This window comes from Lathyrus oleraceus, chromosome 3 (genome assembly GCF_024323335.1).
Source record: "Lathyrus oleraceus cultivar Zhongwan6 chromosome 3, CAAS_Psat_ZW6_1.0, whole genome shotgun sequence".
Classification (NCBI taxonomy): Eukaryota; Viridiplantae; Streptophyta; class Magnoliopsida; order Fabales; family Fabaceae; genus Lathyrus; species Lathyrus oleraceus.
In genome coordinates, this window is record NC_066581.1 from 293,264,554 (window position 1) to 293,276,531 (window position 11,978).

An 11,978-nucleotide genomic window follows, 5' to 3' on the forward strand; every position below is an offset into this window, starting at 1 on the left:
GCGTAAGTCACAGGTGGCCTATTGAAATGACGGTTTGTCGTCCTCCTTCTCACTTGGCCCACTGCTCTTTGTGTCCTCTGCTGAGGTGGTGGTTGCCGCTGTTGTGCAGATTGATTACTAGTAGGGATTGTTACCGTATCAGCATATGGGTGATAACGATCCTTACCGCGTTCTCTTTTGGCCTGCACACCACCTGATTCAACTTCCTTCTCAAGATGACCATTGCCAGAGGACTTCTTTGCTACAGAGCCAGAGGGATTTGTTACTTCGGATGACGGAGCCTTTCCCTGAACTTTCTCTTTGATCATCCAACCCTCAATCCTTTCCAATCTCTCGGCCATGGCTTTCTGCCCCAAGGCAAGCCCTTGCACAACACTGAACAAATCCCTCACCATCTCTTTCAGTTCGAGGATGTCGGCGTTGGGAGAATCCATCAGTTTGGATTTGTTGCCCCTAACAGGATATCTGAGCAAACAAGCTATGCGCACCGGTTGACACCTACAAAACAGCAAATGGGTTAGTATGACTCACGCATGCACCATCTATCCATATGAGGAAGACTCTGTCCTTTGATTCTGGCTTCATCGAGACAGATAATATTTTGACATCCACATTCTGAAATTCAAGATGTCTCTCAACCAGATTCTCAATCAATAATACTCCCCATATGGCTAGACATAGGTTCGATGCAGATGAATGCAAAATGAGAATGATGCAGATGTATGAATGCAATGCATTGCCATCCTCCAAGTCCTCTGATCATCTGTTGCACTGGAGCCCGGTCTCTGAACCGATCACAACCATCTGAAGGAAAATATAACCACAAATCATACTCAAGGGTTCCGAAATAAACGGAAGACAGATACATCATCATCATCACCAAACAATCTCTGAGCAGATACCCATAACCATCTCTGAATCGGCCCGGGGAATCCTGAAATAAACGGATCCCCACTGATAAATAACACGGACAACACTCCGGCGTCTCGGAAATAAACGGCCATAAATCCGACTTATAAATAGGACTCTGATCCACGGAACCATTAGTCACCATCAAAGTCACCATCTGAACATGCATCTGAAAGAATCACCCTCCCCTCACAGGTAAATTCTAATCAGGTCACCCTAAGGCGGATAATAGTCTCGACAATCGGGCAGAGATACTCAATGGGTTTGCCCTTTCGGGTGTGCCATTGTAGCTCTCCTGAGATCATCTAAACCAAAGATCCGGGAAATGATCGGTCACCAGAGTCAACAGCTCAAATGAAGTAACTCAACCAAAGTGGAGTACCCCACAGAGGAAAGCACTATCAAATGAACCTCGTCCGGCTTGTGGTACATCACGTTGCCAGGCACATGTTGACCTAACATGAAGGAGGCAACATGAGACCACACTAATCCTAGGTGTATACTCGGGCCTGGGTTTTAGCCCCACTCAGAACACCCACCCCAAAACAGAGGAACCACCTGCACAGAGGACGACAACATGATAGTATGATGCATGCAAGTATTTATGCAAATATATACAGTCAGAATAATAAATGCAATAAATAACAGCACAAGCAACCTAAACTATCCTAGAACGCTAGGAGAGACTCGCTTAGGGAAGATGGACCAGCACAGGTCAACATCATGGTATAGTCCCCAGCAGCCAGCTGTCGCATCCGCGGAAAACAACCGGCGGGCTAAAACAAAACACAACACAGAGTCGCCACCGTGCGTTATTTATCCCAAAAGAGGGAAAGGAAACGCTCAGAGTAAACCTGGGAAAAGCAAGGTCTCGCGACAAAAGAGAAAGGGTAAGGGAGTCGGTTACGCAAGGGGAAGGTATTAGCACCCCTCACATCCGTCGTACTCGACGGGATCCACGCTCTAAAAGAAAGAAAAGGTTGCTAAACAAACATCACACACACACTCACCGAAGACAACACAGGTGGGGTTAAGAGGAAGAGGGCTCGCTAGGACATCGCGTCCTATGCCTACGTATCTCGTCTGAAACGAGAATCAGAGCTGCCGTAGTTCGGCTCACGCACGCCAAACAAGACACACACACACAAAAAGGCAAACATGGAACCCGAACGCCAATCGCTGGACTTACATCGGCTTCCGAACCAAACATACCCACACTGGAAACCAGATGCCACTTGATGGACTTATACCGGACTCCAAGCACACAACAAGAGGATACGGAATGACAATGGCTGGGCTTACATCCGTCTCCTACACACACAAGAACAAACAAACAACAAGTTACTAAGGAGTCGGGAACTCGAGCCTAGCAACTGTCAAGCAAACACACACAAAAAGAAAAAGGGTGCCCGGAGAGACCTCGCACGGTCTCCTGCCTACATACCTCATCTGGTATGAGGATCAGGGCGACGTAGTTCCCCTGAAAGGGAAAGAAATTCTAGCCAGAAACCAAGGGGAGACACACTACTAGGGAGCTGTACTCGAGCCTAGTGTTATCATGCATCATTGCCCTATGTTGTAATTTCTATCCTACTTGCACAACAGCAAGCTAATCCTAACCAGGAAGAACAAGCATGCAAGCATCAATCAAAATAAAACAAACATTTCAAGCAAATATTCACAAAGCACACACTATATCCAGTCAGAAGTGGGCTCAAACAAAGGGTTCGACTGCCAAGGCAAGTCATCTGTACAAGGGTAGAGTTAGCTCTTAACCTTGCCATTGAGAGGCTAAGGTGAAGCTGATGAAAGGTGAGTGAAGATGAGACTTCACAGCTCTTATCCCTGGCCAGGGAGAGCTTCAGACAAAGGAGCGTGGGTCCAGAATGGAGGGACCCTTCTACACTCAAGACTCTGACTCGACTGTGCAACAGCACAAGATCTTGGGTTAATGTCCCAATGCATCAACACAGTGGTGTGAGCAGAGGGACGACTCAACAGAATAGCGGGGGATAGATTGCATATCCCTTGGGTTCCGCCAATTTCCTCATAGAGGTCTTTACCTGCTTGGCACAAAAGTAAACAATCACAAACATCGCCTCTTAAGGAGGACTTCAGACAGTTGCCTGGCTAAATAACAAGCCAGGTCTTCCAGACTACATGGAGACAAGAGAGTCTACCTCAACTGGTTTATACAACCAAGCAGCAGCAAGCAAGTTCTTAAAGAACTAAAGCGACTTAATGTACCTGAAATCAATCAAGTATCATCAGTACTCAAACAAACCAACAGTAAACAGCAAATGTTAATCTGTACAGTCAAACACAAGTTAATGCACACAAGTGCAAGCCATGAGCTCAAACTCAAGCATCAAACCCTACAACACAAAACCAATGTTAGTTTACACAATTCACAAGTCAACTTAATTAACTTGAATTTTCCTCCTTAAGCCTTTTGCATCTCAACCTGAAAATCCAATTCAAAAGTGAGAAACAAGACCACTAGGCCAAGCCTAGGGTCCAAAGGAGATGAAAAATCCAAAACAGCAAGTGAAAATTATCCAAAATCACAATCAAACAATTCAAAAGCAAATGCAATTGGTCCCATGCTCATATCAATCACCATTATCATTTTATGCACAAAATAGTATCAAACATGCAATTTGCAACTTCAAAAGACCAAACAGAAAGATCTCAATCAAATCCATATCAAAACAATTCAATTAATTCCACAAAAATTCAAGTCTAAACAGAACCTATCCAATGAATAGCACATCAAATTTCAGCTCAATTGGACAAAAGGAAGTAGGTCAATGAAAATCAAGAAGTTCAGACAAGTTCAAGCAAGAATGTCTCTTTACCCCGCAACTGCTTCAACTCTCGATCCTCGATCCTCATAGGTGATGTTTCAACAGTCAGGTTATCTCTCACCTGTACATCATCTACTTTGACCACATGCGACGGATCAGGAATGTACCTCCTCAACTGAGACACATGAAAAACCTCATGCAAATTCGCAAGTGACGGCGGTAAAGCGATACGATAGGCTACCTCCCCTATCCTCTCCAAAATCTGATAAGGACCAATAAATCGAGGTGTCAACTTCTTCGACTTCAAAGCTCCACCAACCCCAGTTATCGGAGTAACACGAAAAAACACATGATCTCCCTCTTGAAACTCAAGTGACTTCCTCCTCTTGTCGTGATAACTCTTCTGACGACTCTGAGCAATCCTCATCTTCTCCCGAATCATCTTAATCTTTTCCGTAGTTTGTTGAACAATCTCCGGTCCAACCACAGCACTCTCACCGGACTCATACCAACATAAAGGTGTCCGACATCTCCTACCATACAAAGCTTCAAACGGTGTCATACCAATGCTCGAATGAAAACTATTGTTGTAGGTAAACTCAATCAAAGGTAAATAACAATCCCAAGCACCTCCCTTTTCCAAAACACAAGCCCTCAAAAGATCCTCCAGTGACTGAATCGTCCTCTCAGTCTGACCATCAGTCTGCGGATGATATGCAGAACTCAATCTCAGCTTAGTTCCCAAAGCCCTCTGCAAACCTTCCCAGAACTTCGATGTGAATCTAGGATCTCTGTCCGAAACAATACTCGACGGAATACCATGCAAACTTACAATTTTCTCGATATACAACTCAGCTAATCTCTCTAACGGATAATCCATTCTGATCGGAATGAAATGAGCCGATTTTGTCAATCTGTCAACAATCACCCAAATAGCTTCAAAATTCTTAATTGTCCTCGGTAAACCAGAAACAAAATCCATACTGATACTATCCCACTTCCACTCTGGAATAGCCAACGGTTGCATTAGCCCAGACGGCTTCTGATGCTCAATCTTCGACTTCTGACAAGTCAAACAAGAATAAACAAAACTCACAATTTCTCTTTTCATTCCCGGCCACCAAAATAACTTTTTCAAATCATGATACATCTTCGTAGCCCCAGGATGAATACTCAGGCCACTACGATGTCCTTCCTCAAGAATACTCTTCTTAAGTTCGGTAACATCCGGAATACACACCCGATTACCAAATTTCAAAACACCATTCTCATCAACTCTGAATTCACCACCTTGACCTTGATTCACTAGAGTCAACTTATCAACCAAAAGCACATCGGATTTCTGACCCTCTCTAATCTCATCCAGAATACCACTCGTTAACTTCAACATTCCCAATTTAACACTATTGTGAGTACTCTCACACACCAAACTCAAGTCTCTAAACTGCTCAATTAAATCCAATTCCTTAACCATTAACATAGACATATGCAATGATTTCCGACTCAATGCATCAGCCACTAAGTTTGCTTTACCCGGATGGTAATTCAAACCAAAGTCATAATCCTTCAGAAACTCTAACCATCTTCTCTGTCTCATATTCAGCTCTTTCTGATCAAACAAATACTTTAAACTTTTATGGTCGCTGAAAACCTCAAATCTTGACCCGTACAAGTAATGCCTCCATAACTTCAGAACAAACACCACAGTTGCCAACTCTAAATCGTGTGTCGGATAGTTCCTCTCATGAACCTTCAGTTGTCTCGAAGCATAAGCTACAACCTGCTTATTCTGCATCAAAACACCACCCAAACCCAACAATGAAGCATCACAGTAAACCTCAAATGGTTCCGATGGACTCGGTAATATCAGAATAGGAGCAGTAGTTAACCTTCTCTTTAACTCTTGGAAACCTTCTTCACATTTTGAGTCCCAAACAAACGCTTGCCCCTTTCTAGTCAACATCGTCAACGGTAACGCCAACTTAGAAAATCCCTCAATGAATTTCCTATAATAACCTGCAAGTCCAAGAAAACTCCTTATCTCAAAAACTGACTTCGGAGCTTCCCACTTAGATACCGCTTCTATCTTAGAAGGATCAACAGCAACACCACCTCTGGAAACCACATGACCAAGAAAACTAACCTCTTCTAACCAAAATTCACACTTAGACAGTTTAGCAAATAACTTCTTTTCTCGTAGAACTCCTAAAACCACTCTCAAATGTTCAGCATGCTCTTCTTCAGATTTCGAATACACCAAAATATCGTCAATAAACACCACAACAAACTTGTCTAGGTACGGAAGGAAAATCCTATTCATATACTCCATAAATACCCCAGGCGCATTAGTCACACCAAAAGGCATTACAGAATACTCATAATGTCAATACCTTGTTCTGAAAGCAGTCTTCTGAATATCCTCAGTTTTCACACGTATCTGATGATACCCCGATCTCAAATCTATTTTGCTGAACACACTCGCACCAACTAACTGATCCATCAAATCATCAATCCTCGGCAAAGGATATCGATTCTTGATCGTCACTTTATTCAGTTGCCTGTAGTCCACACACAACCTCATAGTACCTTCTTTCTTCTTAACCAATAACACTGGTGCACCCCACGGTGACACACTCGGACGAATAAATTTCTTATCCAACAGATCTTCCAGCTGACTCTTCAATTCAGTTAACTCAACAGCAGACATACAGTACGGAGCCATCGACATCGGCCTAGTACCAGGTACCAAATCAATCGAGAACTCAACTTCACGCTCTGGCGGTAGTTCATTCACTTCTTCTGGAAACACATCGGGAAAATCACACACCACGGCTAGATCGTAAATCACCAGTTTATCTTTAGCCTCCAAAGTCGCTAACAGCATAAACAACTCTGCCCCATCTGCTACTGCCTCATTCACCTGCCTTGCTGATAGAAACCAACTCTTTCCTTCCTCAATCTCAGGAAAGATCACAGTCTTATCAAAACAGTTGATATAAACTCGGTTAAACACCAACCAGTTCATACCCAGGATAACATCAATCTGCACTAGTGGAAGACACACGAGGTCCATCCCAAAGTCTCTACCAAAAATACTCAAAGGGAAATTTAAACAAACTGAAGTAGTAGTCACTGAACCCTTCGCAGGAGTATCAATCACCATACCCCCATGCATCTCAGATATCTCTAATTTAAGTTTCACAGCACAATCCAACGATATAAAGGAATGAGTCGCACCTGTGTCAATAATAGCTACAAGAGGAAAGCCATTAATATAACACGTACCTCGGATCAAACGATCATCTATAGAAGTCTCAGAACCCGATAAAGCAAAGACCTTGCCTCCCGACTGGTTCTCTTTCTTCGGCTTAGGACACTGTGGGCTAATATGACCCACCTCTCCACAGTTGAAACAAGTCATAGTCTTCAACCGGCACTCTGCAGCCAAGTGACCACCTTTGCCACACTTGAAACACTTCTTCTCAGCACTGGTACACTCATGGATACGATGTCCAGCCTGACCACATCTGTAACACTTAGCAGGGGCACTGGAGTCTCCCCCACTAGGTCTCTTCATCCCACTCTGTCTCTGGAAACCTTTGCCAGCTGCATACGGCTTCCCACGATCATTCTGATTCTTGCCTTTCCTATTAACCCTCTGCTGATAGCTCTCCGCTCTGGCCTTGGTATCCTGTTCAAAAATCCTGCAGCAGTCAACCAAGTCAGAAAACACTCTAATCCGCTGATACCCAATAGCCTGCTTGATCTCGGGACGTAACCCGTTCTCAAACTTCACAAATTTTGAAAATTCCCCAGTAGCCTCATCATAGGGAGTGTAATACTTCGACAGCTCTGTGAACTTAGCAGCATACTCAGTAACAGACCGGTTGCCCTGCTTCAATTCTAAGAACTCTATCTCTTTCTTTCCTCTGACATCCTCCGGAAAGTACTTCCTCAGGAATCTCTCTCTGAACACCGCCCAAGTGATCTCAGCACCCCCAGCAGCTTCCAACTCAGTGCGGGCAGCAACCCACCAATCATCTGCTTCCTCTGACAGCATATGCGTACCGAACCTGACCTTCTGGTTATCGGCACACTCAGTCACTCGGAAGATCCTCTCGATCTCCTTCAACCACTTCTGAGCACCATCTGGATCGTATGCTCCCTTGAACATTGGAGGATTGTTCTTCTGGAACTCACTCAGTTGACGAGCAGCTCCCAGTCCCACAACATTCGGATTTCCTCCAAGTACTCCAGCTAGCGTACCCAGAGCCTCAGCAATCGCAGCATCATCTCTACCTCTTCCAGCCATCTCTATTCTGAAAACCCAACAAGCTAAAACAATAAGTACTGATAGGGTTACACAACACCTATCACGTACAGGGAAACAGAATAATTACGACTCGACTCGACCGACTATGCTCTGATACCACTTATGTAACACCCTTCTAAAATACCCCAATAATAATTAAAACAACAATTATAAATCAGAGTAGATATGCAATTTCAGGGTGTCACACTTGACACTTCACACCATTCACCAAAATATTTTGTCATGCTCATTTAATAATCAAAATAAAATATTGCACAATTCGCAGCGGATATGCAAACCATGTAACACATTACATGTAAAATTATTCAACAACCAAATGAAAACAAGGTAAAACATCCCGTCCCGATGTTACATATACCAGAGCATGACCCATTAAGGAACTACACTAGACTTCAAGCACTAGCTTCTACTCAATCACTGCTCGTTACCTGAAACATAGTTGTAAGGGTGAGTTCCTCAATCGATATAATAAGCATTATAAAATATCATGTAATGCTAAGTAATTTAACACATTTCATCACCCAAATCAGATCACACATTCAGCAACGGCAACATCAACTCAAAATCATAATCATACTCAACCCAACACAAAACACACGTATAATATTGGAATACATCCATTCATATTATACGCCATACATATATTATGCAATGAGACTCCATGCATGCGGTACCGACTATTCGTGAACACATAGTTCAACCTCACCGATCAAACCCAGATACGGCTACCAAGCTCACTAGTCCCACTCATTTGAGACCTAGTGACTCACTCACTAATTCCTCACCATGGGAATTAGCTACCACCCCAAGGGCTATGCTATGCACGCTAAATCACCTAGCATGCAAACATCAACAACAATCCACAATAACTCACTCACTAATTCCTCACCATGGGAATTAGCTACCACCATAAAGGCCATACTATGCACGCTAAATCACCTAGCATGCAACCATCAACAACAATCCACAATGGACATATGCTCACACTCTAAGCCATAAACAGTCCATCCACAATTGCATACATAATAGATATATTCACAGCATTATGCATACCATCATATATTATCAGCATATCCATCACAGAATCATATTCATATCATGCCAAATAATAAATCACAGTATTAGCACACCCTACTAATACCTATACTGCTCAAAACAACGGGAAATGATCCCTACTACATCATAGACCAATATAGGCCAAACGTCAAATATGTACACAATATTTGAATATCAATTTTCCACTTTCCAAACAGTGTTAACCGGTTAACGCCCTGGGTTAACCGGTTAACGCAACACATAACACGCTTCCTGGCACATTTTAACAGTGTTAACCGGTTAACGCCCTGGGTTAACCGGTTAACGCAAGACAGACAGCAATTTCTCATAATTCATAACAGTGTTAACCGGTTAACACCCTGGGTTAACCGGTTAACGCAAGACAGAAAGCTGTTCCTGCGCTAACACGAACAGAATGCAGAATCCCCCGCATTTTTCGCCGTCGGAGGACTTCCGGACCTCCGATTTCAATTCCGTAAAAAGCTACACGTCCAGAAATTTACGACTCACCCACATATAAATTCAATTACAGTTTTAACATAACTTATTCATCACCATTTACAGCATTCCTCATCCCAATTAGGGTCAATTCAATGGCTTATTACTACCCATTATATGTTAATCCATAATACCCATTAAACGACGATAAACCCCCCTTACCTGAGTTAATCCGGCAAATCCTTTAGCTTCAAGCTTTTCCCTTCTTCAACCCTTGTTCTCTTGCTCTTCCTCTTTGCCCTTTTCTCACTTTCTGTCGCTTCTCTGGTTTTCACGTGAAAAAACCTTTTTTACCAAATGGAACTCTTTATATATATTCCAACTTTATTATTCCAATAATAATAATCCAATAATATTCCAATTATTTAATTAAATTAATAAATATACTATTAACTTAAATTAAATAATTATCATATTTTATCGGGGTGTTACATATACAACCAAGCAGCAGCAAGCAAGTTCTTAAAGAACTAAAGCGACTTAATGTACCTGAAATCAATCAAGTATCATCAGTACTCAAACAAACCAACAGTAAACAGCAAATGTTAATCTGTACAGTCAAACACAAGTTAATGCACACAAGTGCAAGCCATGAGCTCAAACTCAAGCATCAAACCCTACAACACAAAATCAATGTTAGTTTACACAATTCACAAGTCAACTTAATTAACTTGAATTTTCCTCCTTAAGCCTTTTGCATCTCAACCTGAAAATCCAATTCAAAAGTGAGAAACAAGACCACTAGGCCAAGCCTAGGGTCCAAAGGAGATGAAAAATCCAAAACAGCAAGTGAAAATTATCCAAAATCACAATCAAACAATTCAAAAGCAAATGCAATTGGTCCCATGCTCATATCAATCACCATTATCATTTTATGCACAAAATAGTATCAAACATGCAATTTGCAACTTCAAAAGACCAAACAGAAAGATCTCAATCAAATCCATATCAAAACAATTCAATTAATTCCACAAAAATTCAAGTCTAAACAGAACCTATCCAATGAATAGCACATCAAATTTCAGCTCAATTGGACAAAAGGAAGTAGGTCAATGAAAATCAAGAAGTTCAGACAAGTTCAAGCAAGCCAACACATGGTATCCAAACAAACATCAACTTCCAAAAATCATAAAACAGTGACAACACATGATAAATGAATTGGATCAAAACCACAATGACCTATAATGTGTCTACAATCCACATGTCAAATTTCACACTCATACAATCAATGATCAGAATTTCACAAATCAAATGGTAACATGTGTCACATGAAGTCACAAAAATGAGCCAACAGAGGAGAAAATCCCAATCAATTAGAAAATGCCATCAATAAATCCAGAGAAATTCACATGTTATCTCAACATACATATGATCATTCATACAAAATTTCAGCTCAATTCAACATCCCTAAGCCAGGCAAATAAAATCATGAAGTTCATCAAGCTTGGTGTGACACAAATTGTCACACCTCTAATCAAAAGTTCATAACTCAATAACCAAGTATCCAAAGATTACAAACTCTACATCAAAATCACCATCAAAATGTCCATAATATGTACAAAAAATTTCATCCATTTCTTTGAAAGCATCATCATTTTATGAAAGATATGGCAAAGCATGTACAAATATGACACATTCAATCAATCCCTAAGCATTTTAATTTTTTACACGTGCACAAAAATAATAAAAATCATGATTAAATTCTACACATCACAAGGATCATCATGTAAAAAATCTCACTCAATTTGGATAAAAAATGAGTTCTCTATGAATTTTTGAAGTTATGGCATCAAAATGTAAAATGAAAATGAAAAAGAAATGAAATAATATTAATAATTATGAACCAGTGGCATTTTTGTAATACTAAAGCGCCAGGCCAAAACGGCGTAGCATCCATTAATGCGCTGGCGTGCGCTCATTGGCTCATACTGGCGGTAAACACGAATTTGAACGCAGGCCAGGAAATTATGGATCAAACATGCAATTCATCACGTTCTTCACTATGAACAACCAGAAAATTCCAGAAAATTGGCAAGAACTTTTTCTCACCAAATGCAACAATCCATATACCGTTAGAACCGTATCAACATGTACATCATGAATATGTAATTTACTTGACCTAATTCTCAACACACAAAGCAAATCGAACGAGAAAAGTTTGCATATCAAAAGTTCAAAGCCAGATTTCTCTCATGATTCTCAACCAAATCAAAAACTATGAGCATCATGTTAATCTATGTTGAAAGCTCTACAAAATGCATATCATGATTCACACAATAGAGGAATTCGAAAAAATCACCTTATGATGAAGCAGTGACAAATCTTTGAGTTTCCACGTGCCAAAGCCAAAAACAGATGATGATTATGGATAAGGA